Genomic DNA, 11171 nt, shown 5'->3' with positions numbered 1-11171 from the left:
AAACTAAGGAGGGAGTGGGGTTAGGGGGATGGGAAACAGACAAAATAGAAACAGAACATACCAATAGAGGTAACCTAAAGCTAAATAAAATAGGAAAATGGCAGTGTCCTTGCTTGGGATGATCCCAGGATAATCTACAATTTATATTTTTAAATTTCCTTGACATTTCATATTATTTTCACAAACTCTAAATGATTTCACCACTTTCTGATTCTCAATTTAGCACCAGAAACTGAACTAAAGAATTGTAATAGACTGTGGTAACACTTTGCCATCCCCTCTGGATGTTACAAATTTTAGGCAGAATCAGAATAATCACAAGTGAGGAAAGTGGAAGGTATAGTTAAAAGATCCTTGTGTTTACCTAGAATTTGAATGAAAAGATAATTTAATAATACTAAAAAAGAGGAAAAATTTTAAAATATTTTTTCACTTGATGTTCCAAATAAAGAGTAATTCTAAAGATGCAAGAAAAAAGGAAAAGCTTAAATCTGTTTGGAAAAAAAAGAAATTGATTGCTACTTAGAGAACATAATATAAAAAACTTCATGGTACAGTGGGAGAGAAAAAAAAAGACAACAATGCTAGATTAGAAGCCAGAAGACCTGGGTTTGTATCCTGGCTCTGTTATTACTTATATGACCCTTGATAAGTTACTTTTGATTTCTGGGCCTTAGTTTCCTCATCTTCAAAATGAAGGGGTTGAATTAGATGACCTCTAAATTTCCTCTCAACACTAAGTCTATTATTCTATATATTTTTTCTCTTTTTAGAAAAATATATGTCACTTAGGTACTCTACAACCTAATAGTTAAATGTAGAAAGAAAGATTTTTAGAATTAACTATCTTAGAGGGCAACTTCATCAACAGATTGGCAAGGACATAGAAAGGCCTACCCCTTCTGTTTCTTTGCCATTATTGACCAGTTTGAAATTTTATAAAATATTCATTTAATATTAATTTTAAGAATCTTTTCTGTGTTGAGTTTGTAGCCAAATTAAGGATAAAGTGAATAAAACATCGTGTGGAAAAAAAATTATTGCTGAATGCATAGTTTTTGTTCCTTCTACTGTCAATTGAGGTCACCTCCAAACTATGGCATAACATCATAATAGTACTTTAGGGCATGTCCCCAAAGTATGATTTTAATATATATTTTAATATGGCAGAAATAGAGCTAGTGAGAAGAATATCTCAGAGATTAGTCCAATTTTTAATTTCTATGTATCATATGCCTCAATCTACAGTAAAAAAATGTTATGCCACAGGTTTGTAAAAGACAGTTACAAACTTTGAACAGTTAGAAGATTTGAGATTATTTCCAAAAACCCAAATCATTTTCTTTTTTAATAGAAGAAGCTAATAAAAAGATTGAAGCTGCTTTTCCAGTTAAGATGATAAAGTGAGAAGTTTTAAAGGATCCAGGTCTCCCGTATGCCTCTTGAAAAACAAAGAAAAATCATACAGAAAAGAAAAATGGCTTAAAATAACCACTCAAGAAGATAAAAATCAGACAAACTAAAAAGTGAGTAAAGTGAAGAGGCCTGATGAAGTTTTTAAAGAATGCAAGGTCGACTGAAAAAACTCAAGAATCAGTAGCAAGAAACAGCAAGAGACATCCTTAGAAACATCCTTAATGGATCAATGATTGCAATAGCAAGCCCACCTTAGCACACCCAGGATGGCCTATTAGCACAGGTTCTTTGATCTGCTTTTCTTAAAGGAAAGGCAACTTTTAAAGGGGTTAACAATCTACTTTAATTACATTCACTAGTTCAGGGGAAAGGTTAGCACCCTGAATGTGGAGAAAATACAAGCAGAGAAGTTAGCACAAAGACCAAAAGACAGGGCTTCAGCTATTTGAGTAAAGCAATATTGTTTTATACTTTACATACATCACTGGATCAAGGTAGCACAGACATCTAAGCAGTTGGGGGGTGGGGGACTCTGAACATATGGCTACTCAGAGTCTCTACCAGGAAATTAAAAGATCCTTCCAGTGAATGAACCCCCAAAGTGAAATGCCAACCTCCCAGAATATATAGCAAAGACGACCCCTGATTGGCTGAGAGTCAGTAAACACAAAACCTCAGCATAGCTGTGACTCAGCATAGCTATGAATTATCAGGGTTCAGAGGCAATCAATCTTTCAGATGTTCACAATTTAGCCTGAGTCTGGGAAACTGAACTCCAAAAAGAAAACAACAAATATTCCCCCTAACTTGCACTTACAGTGATCAGTCTAGTAGTTACAAAGAGCTCAGTTCAAACTATGTTCCTTACACACACTCACCAGGGGGTAACCAGAGGGCAAGAGTTTTTGGTACCGTAAGCCATTGCTTAAAACTGTAAGTTGCAAACGAATGGCTGATTTGGACCAGTGGAGGAAATTTCTCACAGCAATGAACTCATATGTGAAGATTAAAAAAAAAAAAGCAATAAGTAACACTGACAAGGAAATCAGATGAGAAGCAGTTTGATAAAAGGGGGAGAGAGAGTTGGCCTTGGTGTCAGGAAAGACATGGATTCAAGTATTGTCTCTGACACATACTGTCTTTATAACCCAGGCAAATTGCTTAATGCCTCAGTCCCACAGGCAACTTTCTTAGCAAAGTTGCAAAAGAGTTGTTTCTCACCAGAAGTTCCTTATACCAGTGAAATCACAAATCTGTATCAGAAAAAGTAAATCAAAAGGCCAAATAAAATAAAAGCTTGAAGAAAGCAAAAAATCAGAGCCGGAAGCAAAGCTAGAAAAGATGCTTTTTAAAGTGATTTGGAAGCAATATGGAAGACCATGACTGACAAAGAGAATATGATACAAATCCTTGAAATTTGAAGCAACCAATACCAGATTTACTCAAGTAGAAAATAAAACTGCATATAATGCAGAGTAACTAGAATTTTAGGCCTAAAGAAAAACAGAATTAGCCAAAAAACTAGAAAATATGAGGGTTCATGTGATAGCTATAGGATAGATGATGTAATGACATAATCATTTCAGTACTACTGGCAATCCAGAAAATTTAGACAAAACAAAATTATCTGAAGACTACATTCTGAGAAATTATCTAACTAGGAAAAAATGACAAGATACCAATAAGATTCACAAAACTGCAAAATAGAAAAGCCTAAGAGTCAATATGCTTAGACATATTATAGTTTTTATTTATATATTTTATTATCATTTTGCAATGATAAGGAAAGCATGTTTCCTTTTAAAAAATTATTTTTATTTTCAGTTCTGAATTCTCTCCCTTCCTCCACTCCTTCCTCCACCCATTAAGAAGTTAAGGAATATAATGTCCATTATATATAAGAAGTCATTCAAAACATATTTCCACATTAACCATGTTGCAAAAGAAAAAAAGAAAGGAAAAAAAAAGATTTAAACCTGCACTCAGTCTATCAGTTCTCTATCTGGAGGTGGAAGGCAAGAAAATATACTTCCAATTGCAATATAGATAGATATAAATCATTTCTCAAGAATATTATCACAATGGATTTCTCAAGGTTAAAATAGGATAGATAATCAGAACAACTGAAATGCTGCATATATGAAATGCAAAAGTGTAGACCATTGACCAGGATCATCTATCTAGCATAAGGGCATATTTAGTATGCTTTTTAAAGGCAGATGGACATTGGAGAAGCACTCAGACTTTTATAAGTTTGCAGACATAAGCTCTTCAATATTAACCAAAGCTCTTAAATTAAAATACTTAAAACAATCCATACTTCTCACTGTAATGTAATATTGCTAAGAAAATGTGAGATCCATCAGAATATTGAACTGGCTAAAACATTAAATGATTCAGAAAGGTGTTTTGTTGAAACAGAGAGAAAAAAAGTGGGAAGGTCAAGAGGGCTATAAAAGAAAGGGGATAAGATAATCACTCATCAATTTTATTGATAAGGGGGAGATAAATTTTTTAAAACTTGCATAAATTATTAATATAAGATAGGAAATTGGTTTAGAGCTTTTGTTAAGTTTGGGTAAGTCACAGAAACAATAAGAATAAGAGTTTCATTCCAACTGAATAAAGAAAAAGTCAAGTCTATCAACTATAATGCTAAATGTGAATTTAGCAAATTGTCTAATAAAGTGAAAAAAGAGTCACAGACTAGATTAAGAATAGAAACTACCAATTTCCTATTTGCAGGAAACATACTTAATCTGGAAATATTTAAATAAATTCAGAATGAAAAGGTAGTACAAATTTTACCACACTATCACCAAATCATAAAATGTTTGAATTGTGTTGATGATATAAAAATTGAATTAAATTCACAGGAATTTAACAAAATGAGAGATATCAGTTTTGAATATAGATGCATCATGATAATCTTGCAGTAAAAATAAATTTAAAAAATTATGATATGTGATTCCAGCAGTGCAAAGAATTCCCATATTGACTGAGAAAGTTTCACAGAACTCTGGAGAGGTTAAGTGACTTGCCCAGAATTACACATCATTATAGCCAGTATGTTTCAGAGGTGAGATCTGATACTAGGTCTTCATGACATTGAGAATGTAGGCTAATCCTCTATCCACTATACCACATTGCATCTCAAAAAAAAAAAAAATTAGCAACTCTGAGAAAATTAAAATTATATCATCTTGCTACTATTGTTATAGAAGCAGACTAGAGATATATTGGACTTACTTGACAATTATTAATTTTTATATGTTTCATAAGCTAAGATGGCTAAAGAGTTTATAACTTAGTGATCAACTTTCTGTACAAGTAAAGTCTTAGCAACGGAATGGGTGCACTGACGAAGGACCAGTGTAGCTAAATACAAGGAAGGGGGAATTTGGACACCTAGATATTCTATTATTCTAAAATACGTAAGATTTTTTATTTTTTATCACAAAGATTTGATTTTTTTGGTAATGGCTATTAAATCTATGATAAAAAAATTTAAATAGAAAAATCTAGTTAACTAATGACCTGGGAAGGATGGGTGAGACATTTCATCTCTTGAGCTATAAAGGGCAATGTAGACAATCCTGGTAGGAGTTTTCACTCTCTCAAGCTGTAGATGGTACTAGAAAGCAGAGCAGCCTTTTCCTAGTTAGCTCTCCAAACAGGAGAGAATTCTGGTTTCTCCAATCAGCTCCCAGAATCAAAGCTCTCCTCTAGTCAGATGAGCTCCCTAAATTCAAGGGAAGAGGCTGTTTCTCTCTAGTCAGCTGGTCTCATCTGGACGTTGCTTTGTCTGCCTACTTCTCTTCTTCTGTTGGTTTTTCAGCTTTACTTATTTTTGTCTTTTGTTTGCACCTTCTGGTGCTAACTTCTAACTTCTATTTACCTGATTTCTCTGTCTCTCTTGAGTATAAGTGGTATAAATTAAACAAGAAAGGGAGAAATACGCTGTACGTGGAGCATACCTCCTGTTTGCCTCAGTTTTCTTATCTATAAAATGAGCTGGAGAAGGAAATGGCAAACCATTTCAGTATCTTTGCCAAGAAAACCCCAAATATGGCTGCAAAGAGTCAGACATGAAAGAAATGACTGAACAAGATCAACAAGCTTTGATTGAAGGCTAGCTGAGCTCTCAGCCCTGGCTCTTCCACCAAGATACTTTACTTGAGTTCTTCCAGGATCCACAGGTGGTCCCCCTATGTCTATTCTTGAGTTGGTATAGTTGGCATTATAGATCTGCTTCTCTTGAGCAAACATGAAACACTATTGTGAGGCAAACCTGTTCCTGTACTATGGAATAGGTGGATACTATTCAATATGGCAAACATTTATTAGTGACACTTGTTCAGTCAAGGTATGAGCTTCACCCAGAAGGGAAAATTCATGGGCCCCTCTCCCCTCACCCCCAAATCAATGATAGAACTGCCTATTTATCGAAGGTCATACCACATCTACAAACTCCATCCCCCATTAGTCTCAGAACTTCTGCTGCCAACCTCTACTGCCCAATAAGAGTCTGTTTGCTCTTTGAATGACCTCCCTCAGCTACAACCCTGTCCTAGTTCGAACTCTCATTACAAACCTCAGACACAGAATCTGCCATCTGTCTAGCTCATCTTCCCACTATACTCTGCAGGCTCACTTGCACCTGTCTGTTGTTCTAGGGCCCTGCAGTGTCACCAGCTGGCTGAATTCTGTCTAGCTAGTGTGCTGGCTCCTTACAGCATAGGGAAGCGCTGAACATAGATTAGTTTGGCAGTTGTTCAGAGGGGCTTTTCTGGAGAAAGAAATTGGTGACAGGTGTAGTAGTGTGCACAGCTGGCCTAACAATTCTGTGTCTAAGGGAGTGGGACTAGCTGATTCGTAAAAACCAAGTTGATTTACTTCACAAACAAACAGTCTACATACCTATTTCCTGACATCTACCCAGATGCTCTGGTCGGTTTTTTGAATATTTACCCATTAGGTATTGGCTTACTTCACTTTGATCTTATGATGATTCCACAATAGACTCTTGGGAACTATCCTATTGATGATTCCTGTATGGTTTTTATTCTATTCTCTCATCTGCTCCACTTTTATCTTCTTATTTACTTAGACTTAGAATATTCAAGACTCTGCTTTTCCTTTTATACCGTTTTTTCAAAAGTGTTCTTGGAAGAACATATCCATCTCTCATTTTGATCTCTAAGGGAATCTTCCCCACCATAATCAGAGTGGTGGGAAGACCAGATAAAATACTGTTTCAGCAATCTAAGTTTGAGAGGATAAAATCCTGGATTATTTCAGTAGTAATGTAAAAAGTAATGTAAAAAGAAAGAAAGAAAAGGATGACTCAAATATTTTAAAAGAAAAAAAATTTGTTGTTGTTTAAATCATTTCACTAAGTATCTGACATTTCATGACCCTATTTGAGGCTTTCTTGACAAAAATAGTGAAGTGGTTTGCCATTTCCTTCCCCAGATGATTTTACAGATGAGGAAACTGAGGGCAAACAGGGTTAAAGCAACTTGCCCAGTTGTAATGGGAATGCAAATTTGGAAGATCTTCCCTGCCCCTAGGCTAAAGTGCACCTGGAGCCTGGGGTGGGAGGCATGTTTTTCAGTAGATACTTTTTGATTGGCCAGTGGGTCCAAAAGGTTGTTACATTCTCTGAGCCAGGAGAAGGCTATATAAGCCCTGATGTGAGGCTTTGTTTTGGGGGCTCACTTTGAGAAGTGTTCTGTGATTTGATCTGTATTCTGGGAAGCCGTTGTCCAGGGCTCCCCCGGCTTTGAAAAACCCAGATGTGGAAACCCAGATGTTGACTGGGTATGGATGTAATGGTTGGACAGTTTGGAAAGCTGTCTACTTGATCTGTTTCTGTCTTGATAATTCTGCCTGCATACTTTGAAGTTCGGGGTGCTAACCTTTTCCCCTGAACAAGGTAAACGATATATGTCTGACTGATTAAAGTAAGCTTGTTAACCCATTTTGAGTTGCTTTCCTTTAACAAAGCAGATCCAAGAACCTGTATGGGCAGCAAACCCTGAGGACGTGCTTGGGGTGCTTGCCGCTACACCAGTAAGCATCTGAGGCTGGATTTGAACTAAGGAAGATGAATCTTCCTGTATCCAGGCCTGGTGCTCTGTCTACTATACCACCTAGCTACCCCAAGAATTTGGTAAAAAAAAAAAAAAAGAACTGGGACAGCTAGGTGGCACAGTGAATAGAGCACCAGCCCTGGAGTCAGGAGGACCTGAGTTCAAATCTGGCCTCAGACACTTAACACTTACTAGCCATGTGACCTTGGGTAAGTCCCTTAACCCCAATTGCCTTGCCTTCGATCCTCCAAAAAAAAACAAAACTAACATGTTGGATATGGGAGATATATCCTTGTATAATGGATATGTGCCATGGGTTATTGCCAGTCATCCTGATCTATGTCTTGCCACTGACTTTGATAACTCTGGAGGAGAGTAAGGCTGATAACTTCGCCCAGCCCTGCCTCACTTAAAAGCAGTTCACTTGCACTCAAGACACCACCCTGCTGATGTGTTTGTTTTTTGGAGGGGGGAGGCACTTCTCCCCTAGAGACCCCAACCCTGCCGATGTTATTGATCCTCTTCTAGAAAGGACAAATGACAACAACGGGTATAACTGAGGAAAACCATCCCCAGGATTTCATTTCCCGAGATGTCTAGAGATGATAGCATATCGTTAACTGGGAGGAATTTCCTGGACTCCATTTCCCAGAAGGTTCTATGTCTGACTACACAAAGTTGTGGGGTCAGCAAGCAAGGGCTTTGACAGGTAGAGGACATTTTGAAGAGCTCCAGCTTTTAAAAGCAGAGCTACTAAATAGAGCCACATGAGTGAGCAGAATGGAGAGGCAAGCTGTGCGCCATTGTTTGAGTGCGGGGAATAAACTATTTGTATACATATGCTTAGTAACATTACCAAAAATATTCAAAACAAAAGTTATACAAAAAACTAGAAAACATGTATTTGTATATACAAAACATATATGTATATATGTATGTATGTACACACATATTATACATATGCTCCTTGGAACACCATAGTGACCAAAAAAGTGTGGTTTCCTTCATGTCTTTTCAGAAAACTGAAGCTGGTTTTTTGAATCAAAATATAAGGACTTTATATTTATCTGTATTGAATTTAATCTTGTTAGATTCCATCTAGTGCTAGCCTGTCAAGATTTTTTGGGGATCCTAAATGCCATGAAGCTTCATGTCATGCGCAGACTGGATGAACATTCCAACTGTGTCTTTATCTAAGTCATGGATACAAAGGTTAAATAGCACAAGGCGCAACTCAGATCCTTGGGACACTGCATTAGAAGCTACTCTTTGAGTCTAACCATTCAACCATTTAAGGGCAGCTAGGTAGCACCCACAGGGGATAGAATACTGCACTTGAAATCAGGAAGACTCAATTCCTTGAATTTAAATCAGTCATCAGACACTACCTGTATGACCCTGGGCAAGTCACTATAAGCTTGTTTGCCTCAGTTTCCTCATCTGTAAAATCAGCTGGAGAAGGAAATGGCGAACTACTTCAGTATCTTTCTCAAGAAAACCCCAAATGAAGAGTTGGACATGACTGAACAGCAAAAATAATTCAACCATTTAATCTACATGGCTATCTTTTCCAAAATTGAATTCATATTAGTGTATTTTATTAGCCTAAAGGGAATAATGAGTGAAAAAGATGACTTCTGGGGCAGCTAGGTGGCGCAGTAAGTAAAGCACCAGAGTCAGGACGACTGGAGTTCAGTTCCGGCCTCAGACACTTAACACCCACACAAAAAAACTAGCCGTGTAACCTTGGGCAAGTTACTTAATCCCAATTGCCCTCCAAAAGGCAAAAAGAAAAAAAAAAAGAAAAAGATGACTTCTGGCAAGGCTGTATATTAGCAACAAAAGTCATCTGTTGAATAAAGAACCTAAATGAACTGACCTGCCCTCCCCCTCCCAAAGTGACTGATTCCTCAACTTGCAAATAAATATTGGAGTACAATGATAAATAGCATGTAAGCACTGGACCAAGAATAGGACATATGACATTAAACAGAAGGCATCTGGTCAAAAGACAGACCTCACAATTAACACATCTGTAGAGGAGACAGTTGGCTATTTTATCTGATGGGACCAATTTGCAGAACAACTTCATTAGAAAGAAAGCCTAAGCAGATAAACCTTTGCCTTTTCTCTCTATTCTTTAAACACAAAATGATGAAAGCCAACCAGCTGCCAAGTCACATTTTCTGCTCATACTCTTGAATTAGAAAGATAAGTGAGGGCATCATTAATAATGGCATTTCATTAACTCTAAATTCACAGAGCCAATCATGTTGCTATTTTTTTTTTTAAATTGTGATTGACTCTTCCCCATTTGAGGTTTTCTTGGCAGAGATACTGGCCTGGTTTGTCATTACTTCTTTTTTTTTAAAAGCAATTGGGGTTAAGTAACTTGCTCAAGGTTACACAGCCAGTTACTTCTGGGTGTGGTGCTAAGTATCAGAGCCTGGATTTGATCCCACGTTATCCCGACTCTGGGGCCGGTGAGGTTTGCCATTTCTTTCTGGAGCTTGTTTTATAGATGAGGAAACGGAGGCAGGCAGGGTTAAGTGACTTACCCAGGGTCACATAGCTAGTCTGATGTCAGATTTAAACTCAGGAAGATGAGTCTTCTCAGCTCTAGGCTTGGTACTCTATCTGCTGCACCACTAGCTGCCTCCAATAACTCATACTAAAACCAAGTTTTTTATGAAATAAAAAACTAAACTTGGTGAATGGGTGGGGATAGGCATGTAAAGCAGGCATATGATCCTAAGAGAGATATTATCTCTGGGCTTCTCTCTGCTAAATGGAAAATAATAGTAATAATAATAATTAATAACACTAATACTAACATTTAGGTAACACTTTTGTAACAGGTTTGCAAAGTATTGTACATGCTATCTCATGTGATCCTTAGAACAATCCTGTGAGGTTGGTGCTGTTATTATCCCTATTTTACAAATAAAGAAAGAGACGTCAAGTGATTTGGCCAGGGTCACACAGAGAGTGTTTGAGGCAGGATTCAGACTCAAGTCTTCCTGATTCCACATCTTATGCTTTATTCACTGTACCATTCAGCTGCCTCTAGAAGACATTTAAACTGTTCTATATATAAAATAGCTTATACTTATTTAATTCATCAGTTCAAAGGCAAACTGTTCTTGAGATTGCTAGCAGGTCTCACATCACTAACTTCAGACAGTCGAGTGAAAAATTTATGTCTTAATAAAATTCATGACCTAAGAAACTTTGCACTCAAAATTATATTGAGTCCAAACAGAAGTCATATGCACTAATCAGAAAAGAAGCATTCAACATTGCCCCAGCCCTACATAACCCAGTAATACAACCGGTTACTCCTCAAAATAATGAAGACATTTTTCGTGTTTTCTAGAGCATCAGCAACTTCACATAATTGGGGCAGGAGAGAATGGAAAAATTATCCTGAGAGATAGTGAGAGGAGAGGGCTGATCTTAAAAAGAGCCTGTGGGCTGCTAGAGACTTTCTTAATGACAGGTGGCAGCTCTAAAGGCCTGACCCACCTGAGAGAGGGGAAAAGCTTATGCTAAGTGCAGGAGTGTAATGAGAATGCAAATTTGGAAGATCTTCCCTGCCCCTAGGCTAAAGTGTACCAGAAGCCTGGGGAGGGAGGCTTGTTTTTCAGTAGATACTTTTTG

Source organism: Petaurus breviceps, unplaced genomic scaffold (assembly GCF_028583685.1).
Source record: "Petaurus breviceps papuanus isolate PSGF00001 unplaced genomic scaffold, PetGlider_PUasm1.0 90574, whole genome shotgun sequence".
In the NCBI taxonomy this organism is placed as follows: domain Eukaryota; kingdom Metazoa; phylum Chordata; class Mammalia; order Diprotodontia; family Petauridae; genus Petaurus; species Petaurus breviceps.
Note: the sequence above shows the minus strand (reverse complement) of the source record.